Source organism: Melopsittacus undulatus, chromosome 7 (genome assembly GCF_012275295.1).
Source record: "Melopsittacus undulatus isolate bMelUnd1 chromosome 7, bMelUnd1.mat.Z, whole genome shotgun sequence".
Taxonomy (NCBI): Eukaryota; Metazoa; Chordata; class Aves; order Psittaciformes; family Psittaculidae; genus Melopsittacus; species Melopsittacus undulatus.
The window spans coordinates 8,146,694-8,154,587 of NC_047533.1; positions in this window are offsets into that span (position 1 = coordinate 8,146,694).

The window sequence follows — 7,894 nt, forward strand, 5'->3', positions numbered from 1 at the left end:
TAGCACTATTCATAGTGCCATGATAAATTATGGGAGATAGAACAGGGCTATCAAACACAGGTGATGTTTTTAATCCTTTTGATGTTTTAGCAGGATCCAGAGCAGCATTTGATGCTTTAGATCTTGCTTGTTGGAGCACATAGACCTATTTTTGCACAGGAAGTCTCTCTTAATGGGAAGTGTACCTCTAATATAGAAGAGAAAATGTATATGACTATCTTCAGTTGTATGGAGAAGTATGCTATTAATACATCTGGTCACTTATTGCTGGTTACCTATTTTACAGGAGCAGCCATGATAATGACTGCATCTCTTTGATTGCATAAAGATAAGGCTCTCATGTCCTTGGCAGGCTACATAGAACTCAGTTGCTGAGCAAAGTTATAATCTACCTATTTTAGCTCAAATGTGGCATTCAAACCTCTAAGCAAGTTATCTAAAACCTCTATTTTATGGTAACATTTCACCATTCCATTCTGTGGAAGCTGGAAACCAAAATTTTGTCACTAAATACAACATTCATGAGACTTGCTGAAAGTTTGGAATCACGTTTTCCAGTATCAGATAATGGGCAGCCAGCAAATATAGCGACTTGCTGAGCAGTCATCACTTTGAAATGAAATCCAATTGGGCTGAGAGAGCTAATATCTTATCTGGGAGACCAAGACATGTCCGCAGCATTAACTTCTTGATTTTGGAGCTTTCAGTTCTGACCTACACAAAAGAGATAATAGGGTGGATTTTGGGTTTGGGTGTTTTGTTTTGTTTAAGTTTTTAATCTCAGATCACAGTGATATTAACAAAGTTTTTATTTGGCTTGATAATTTTGAAGAATCCTAAAGATCCAGTCTGTTTCAGAGCTCTTAGCACTTCACAAACCAGCATGAAAACACTGTCCCAGTCCTGAAACCCAAGACAAGTAGTGCTGCTCAAAGCCTGGGAGATGGAGAACACAAGGAATCATGTACCGCATGGATGCCCATGCATGAAGATAACCAGATGTCTAGCCAGTCTGTGGTGGAACATCACTGACTGGAAACACAGGATCCTGCTCCATTCTGCAGCCATTCGCTCTTTGAAACTTCACAAGTCTGAGCAGCTTTCCTGGCCTTTCCTTCTCTCAGTCTACTTGATACCACTTCAGAGGTATGGGACCTTAAGTTCACTTAACCCAGGGAAAAAAAACAAACCAAAACCCAATAGTTTCTAGCCAATGTAAATGCTACTATAACTATGTAAATGGGAATCAAAGCAAAGACAGGCTGAAGGTGAGATCCAGACAAAAAAATAGTCAGTTTTCAGTATGGGATGGTTCTGCATTTTGGGTTCTTCACTGCTGCATGTGCATTCTGAGGTGGCAGCAAGCTTTCTGTGCAGTCACTCCATGACTACTTCTTCCAAGATGCCGGAACATTGTGACCTCGTGATAAACTTTGTCAAGTATGCAGTCAGCCAGGAGCCAGTAATTGTAGTGGTATCTAAACCACTGAAAAAGAACAATTCAAGACAGAGAAAACTAATATTGCTTGAGAAGAACTCAAATTAAGCCAATTCATAAACCTAGACATTCTTATTAAACTGCCTAAACTAACACATCTTGCTATTTCTAGCATTCCAGTACGGTATATATATCCTAAACCACAAGACATAAAGGATGAGGTTTCTAACCTCATTGGCAGCATGTTTTTTATAACACCATACAGTTCATAAAAAGCTTGGCATGCATTGCTGGATTCATTTATATCCATTAGAGAAGACCAGATGAGCTTGACAGTTTTATTTTCGCTTGAAGATCTCCCAGTACTGCAAGCTGTCTTGATGGCATCAGGCCCCAGTGACAACTGAAATATTGCTCACAAAGAAGAATCAGAAGGACCACTGAGCATAATGGGCTGGAAACAATGGTGTAAAATTGCATGGAATTTGCATGGGAAGAATGCTCAAACTAAAGCTATAACTTATCTATTTGCCCAGGGGGGATAAAGGATGATGCTTCCACAAAATTTCAGTGACCTTTGGATTGAGTTTTGAAGCTAAGGGTCCTGCTTGTCCTCCAAGGAACAGTGAAACTTCTTCAAACCCCAGTGGCAGTCCATATATGCACCCATGCTGCTGAACAGCAAAACCTCTTTGTTCTTTTCCTTCTGACTGCAGTTCCTCTCCTATAACTCTCAGAACACAAACTGCATTAAATGTATCATTCAGGTCTGAGACTCTATTGCTCTTATCTGTAATTTAATTCTGAGGCATTCAGAAATCTCTGAAGTGCTTCCTGATACACTGGAGTAGAGAGAAGAATGCAAAATCAACTTTATTAGGTACTGCCATGTCCATGGGAAAAGAGTACTATGTTTCTGGGAAGAATATAGCCAATTACTAAAGGGATGCATTAGAAAATTGACCTTTAAAGACAACTTAAAGACACAAGACCATTATGCTGCACTTTCACTAAATCATTTAGCATTTCTTCAAGAACTCCCACTGATTTCAGTGAGAGTCTGTGGAGTAAAGTCTCTTTAACATCAATATCAGAACCTAGTAATTAAGGCTTAGTCTGTGGTTGTTAGGTTTGTCATTAAAAACAAGACGACTCTTTATGCTAAACGGAGACCTTTATTAGATATCGAGTTCAGCTTTCCTCTGATTTTAGAGCCTTCTGTTCTCATTCCAAGAGAACAGTGCTAAATAAATGGGTTTTTCATGGCAGAGCTGCTGATGAACAGGATCTTTAGCCAGCTTAGAAACAGAAAGTAAGGCAGATTCTGACCTGATATAAATGCACATCATTAAGATGGAGTCAATGGAGATGTAACAATTTAGGCTCACTGCAATTCTGGCCCAATGATTGTTATTTTCTTAGGGAGGTGATTTCCTGTGCTTAAATGACTATGTGCTATCTATTGACTTCATCAGTTTCTGGTTTCTGTCTTCTCTCTTTAAAAAAATCATGTGGACTTTAATACTTTGCATATTATAGGACTGCCGCAATTGTGTTTGTAAGGGGATTCATGGGCTCAGATAGTTCATTGACAGGAAAGAATCAGTCTTACATAAAATAGTCCTACTGTTTGTTTATCTAAACAGTTTTTAAAGACTTATTTCAGATACCACAACACTGGAACAAGTATTAATAAGTGTAGTTACCTTGTAGAAGTGGAATGAGGTGGGACTATGTCTTTGAGAAACCATAAACCTTCCTGAGATTTTTGTCACTCTTAGAGGTCTCATTAGTTTGAGGGTTTCAATCTGGCTTTCCCAAAAGCATCAAAAACATCAAAGTATTGTCCTCAAACAATACTCATTATATTGATAATTTTGCTATTGCTCTCCTAGAGGTTTTCTCCCATGGTCCTCCCACCAAACCACAGGCAAATTCAAAGCCATATTTTGCCCTTGATCCTGTTATATTGATTAGCAGGCAGGACAGACCCTAAGATCTTGGTAGCAAAGAGTTAAAAACGAAAAACAAACAAAATCCCCAAACCAAAACCAAAAAAAAAAAAAGGCCAGAGAAACTCACTCCAGAATGTGCAGGCTACAGTGATCACCATGATATCTATGAAGTTCATGGAAAAGTGACATACAAGTCACGGAGTCTTAGGGGGCATGAAAGGAAAGGAGGCACTCAGTCTACCTGAATGGTTTAATAAACCCTATCTGCATCCATATGCACCTTGCTACTCCAAGAGAGCTGCCTATGAGGAAAGGATATTTGACTCCAGTGGACAGTGGATTGTGAGAAAGAAGCTTCCACTCCTTCCCTGTCATTCTGCTCCTATATAAAGTTTTTGTATCCCAAGAAGCTCAGTCACCACAGGGATCTACTGAGCTAAAGTGGCTACAAATTACAGATACTCTAAAACAAAACCATCTTCAGGCATTCACACACAAAACTGAACTGGGAGGTAAGGACTGAGATTATATCAGCAAAACAAAGAATGAGTTAACATCTCTGTTGGGGCAATTCTGGGGCAGTCCCACCAACCTACAGGGAGCCCACAGCTGTCAACAGCTCAAGTCTAGCCAGGACATACTGCACCTCACTGGCAGTGCTAGGCTCTTCAGAAGATTAGCATCAAAGGCACGTCTTCCCATAGTTTTCCTTTGAATTAAGTACTGCAATTGTTCTCTTCATAGTCTGTGTTTTTACAAAGCTGCCTCTCCCCAAAGAGCCCTAAAATATTTTGCGAGGCAAAGGCTTCGTTTGGATCTGTCTTATATCGATATAAATGAAAATTATGCTGATGGTAGATCAGAATCAAGCCCTTTGTGTAAACAGCATTCTTGAAACTCAGCCTTTACTTGGGCAGAAATCAATCAGTGTGCCTGTTTGGCTTTAACCCTCCTGTCATAAGCAATAAAGTTATTGCAGTGGGAACTGAGAGTGTGCACCCAGTAATGACTTTGTGTTTGATGCTCTAAGGTTGACTAGGTTCATAAGCAAAATTCCTCAGGACAGGACTGGCTTCTTAGAGGTCAGAAACAGCGAATATCACAATCGTGATATAGCAAGGGGATGTCAATGCTAGGGTCTAACCCCAGTTTTAGTGCAGATAACCTTGTGAAGCCACACCTTGCTATAGAGGTAAACAGTTTGATTTGCAGATCCCCATGCACTTTCTTGCAGAGGTGCAGGCCCTGCTATCAAAAACTTCAGCCTCTTTCATTTTCACAGGCCTTTTTAGAGCAGAATCCAAAGGGTTTGTATTCACTTGCAGTTTGAAAACCCTTGGCTTCAGTCACCAGCCTGTAGCACAGCTGAGCCTTCTAAGTACTACTGTGATGATGAACAGATAAATAGCTTGTATGGAGAACGGAAGAAGAACCATTGCTAACCAAGTGATGTGCCTTTCACTAGTGCATGCATTCGCCTCCATGGTTTCAGCATTTCACTTTAAGACCCTTTTGAGGACAAGGACAGGCTTTCACCGAGTTTTCTCTATAGATAACTGCAAAAGAAAAAAGGTGGGAAAGAGGCAACAGGAAGAGATAACACCCTTTTCCCTCTCTCCCTGCTCATTTCACACTGCATAAGCCTTAAGTTGTTCGGTGCAAAACTCTTCCCATGGGATATCCCAGAGCATCAAAATGTCTCCTTTTAATTCATTGATATTTTTCAGCTAAGGTAGAAAAAATCAAGACTGCACGTGCGTGTAGGGGAATTTGAAAGGAAAATACATGAGGCAACTATGGAGAACAAACTAAACAAACAAACAGATAAATATTTACCTAGTTCTGGTTTCGAGGCAGGAGCATTGCCAAGGACAGCAAGTTTCCTTGCAGTTCTCTGTGGGGTGTTCCTGGATTTTGCACTACAGAAACACAGCACATGGAAAGCATCGAGACGAACAGGCTCCCACCCTGGGTCCACATTCTTCTTCCCCTGTAAACCCTTCAATTAAAATGTCCCTACCTTGAAAGCACAGAGCTCATTCTGAGGTCCTCAGTGGAGAGCTCAGTTCTCCTTTTGCCTTCTCCCCAAAAGGGTTGCCTTAAATAAATAATGATGTGCTGTAAATAAATCCAGGATTGTTTTCCCTGGAAAGATTTCTGAGGAGCCTGGGCAAAAGCAAAATGAATGTGGAGGAGTGTTTCAAACCAGAAGGAAAAGATATGCTGAGTTTTTAGCTAACTTGCCCCACTAAATCAAAGGGACTGATCTAAAAGGCCCAGCAGGAGCAGTGCGTACAACAGTGAAAACTCCCCTTGTAGGTGTTATTCCCATCAGTTGCTTCATTCGTAGCCTGCCCTCCTGACGCCTGGGTATGCCCTAATACATGAGAATATACCCAGAGCTGTCGGGGTTTGTGTTTACTTGATAGCATCGATTGCTTTTAATTATCTGGCTGCAGTTAGGCAGCTCTGCCGTAGTGTCAGACAGTCCCTGGAGAGGCAGGGCTGACGCCTCGCAGCCCCGGCAGCTGAAGCCGCATTCCCCCAGTGCTGGTGGCAACGACACAGCTACCAGAGGAACTAATACCAAGCAGCATCTGAAAGCAATAAAGCAAATGAAAACTGCAGGGAAGCATAAGCTGCAGGCGTCCGGGTGGGAGCCGCCAACGTGTTTGGTTATATGGAGAGAATTCATTAGCAACCATTTTTATCCTGAAAGACATCCCAGACTTGGAGATAAGGTTCCTGTTAAGATATTTCCTTGTCATTCGTAGCTTTTGATCTCTAATTTTCATCTTCATTTCTATTCAGTTACTCTCAGGCACCATATTCCTCTGATACCAAATGACTTTGCAGTAGCAAGCTTGCTGGGGACTCAGAGCTTTTATAATGAGCATCCACAGCCACTCCAAATATCTCCATTCTTGTATCAAAGGGACATGTATTTTCCTCCTATCAATGCACAGGCTGGCAGGACAGACTCATAACACACCATGGAAATGTTCATCCTATGAGGGCAGCAGACCAGTACCCATTCCCATAGTGAAACTGCCTGAAAAGCAGCCCCTGGTGATATGCTTAAGCCCAGATTGCTTAAACTTAACTCAAAAAAGTCTCTTTGGTTAGTTTTGGTTAATTTTAACTACAGATGCATCATACTTTTGATTTCACAGAGCACCACACAAGCCTTCCTTGAGTCTGTGTCACAGGACAATGGGAACCTGTCAATATTTAATACAACTGGTCCCACAGGCTTCTGAAATGCAAGGGTATCAGAGCCGGCAGCCAGAATGTCCATCAGACAATGGCAGGCAGATGGAGCAATAGAAACAATATATCTGGAACATCCCTGAAAATTCACATCTTATGAGTGTAAATAAGATGCAGCAAGCTATTGTTTGGATTTAAACCCAATACTTTTGTAGTAAAGAGAATGAATACGGCTCATCTTACTTGCCTGAACACAAAATTCCTTCAGATGGTTTGCCCAATTTAATGGTCAGGGAAGCATATCTGATACTGTGTAGAATATAAATATATTCCCCAGCAGCTTTTTTGCAAGTTCACCAAGCCTACAATTATCACGAGCCACAGATCAGCTGAATTTCTGTTAAAGACTTGTCTTTGACTCCAGAAAAGTGGTTTTTGAGCCCATTTGCCTCAAGTTCTCCTCTTGGAAGAGAAGCACTGGAGTGTCTTAATTTTTCTTTCCACTTGCTGTGGGTTAACCAGCTCTCCTAAAGACATTGGTCTCCCTAATGCTTGGCCAGGAACATTGAAGGTAGATGTCTCTTCTGCGATGCCACTGTTACTTGCTGCATTGAGCTTCAGACAGGGCAGTAATGGGCTTGAAGAACCTAACCCAGGAGATGCTCAAAGGGAATTTGTATTCAAGGGAGTCTGAAGCCTTGGGAAGGAGACCAACCCCTTCTCTTTGGAGCAGGATTTAGCACAGATTGAAAATCTTCCATACACTTCAAGGTTTCTGCTTCATTCCCAGGAATGTTTTGCAAGCATGTCAACCCTAATTAAATCATTCAAAATAATTACATTGTTTTTAAAAACTGTCATATATATACATATATATGTAATTTGTAACTTACATGATCACAGTAATACATCAAGTTCCCAAAAGTCATTGAGTCCTCCATCAAATTGCCTTCAGTATAAATTGTTTTATTCTGTTCAATTGGGTTATAAAACCTTGGCCACCTAGTGAATCTGGTAGTGGCTATAAATCTCTGCAGCTGGGAAACTGGAAGGCAGCCCTGCCTACCTTACAATGAGAAGAAACCCTGCTTCCCATTCCAATTCAGCAGTGCCTGCAGAGTATAAAGACCTTTCTGAGCAAAATCCTTCAAAAATAGTAATAAAGAACCAAGGGGAGTTCATGGGAAGAACACATTATTAGTGATGTTATTTGGAGCACTCTGCTGTATTTTGAAGAACATTTTGAAAACCACAGCAGTGATGAGATGGGATTTTTGCTCTGTAAAAGTTT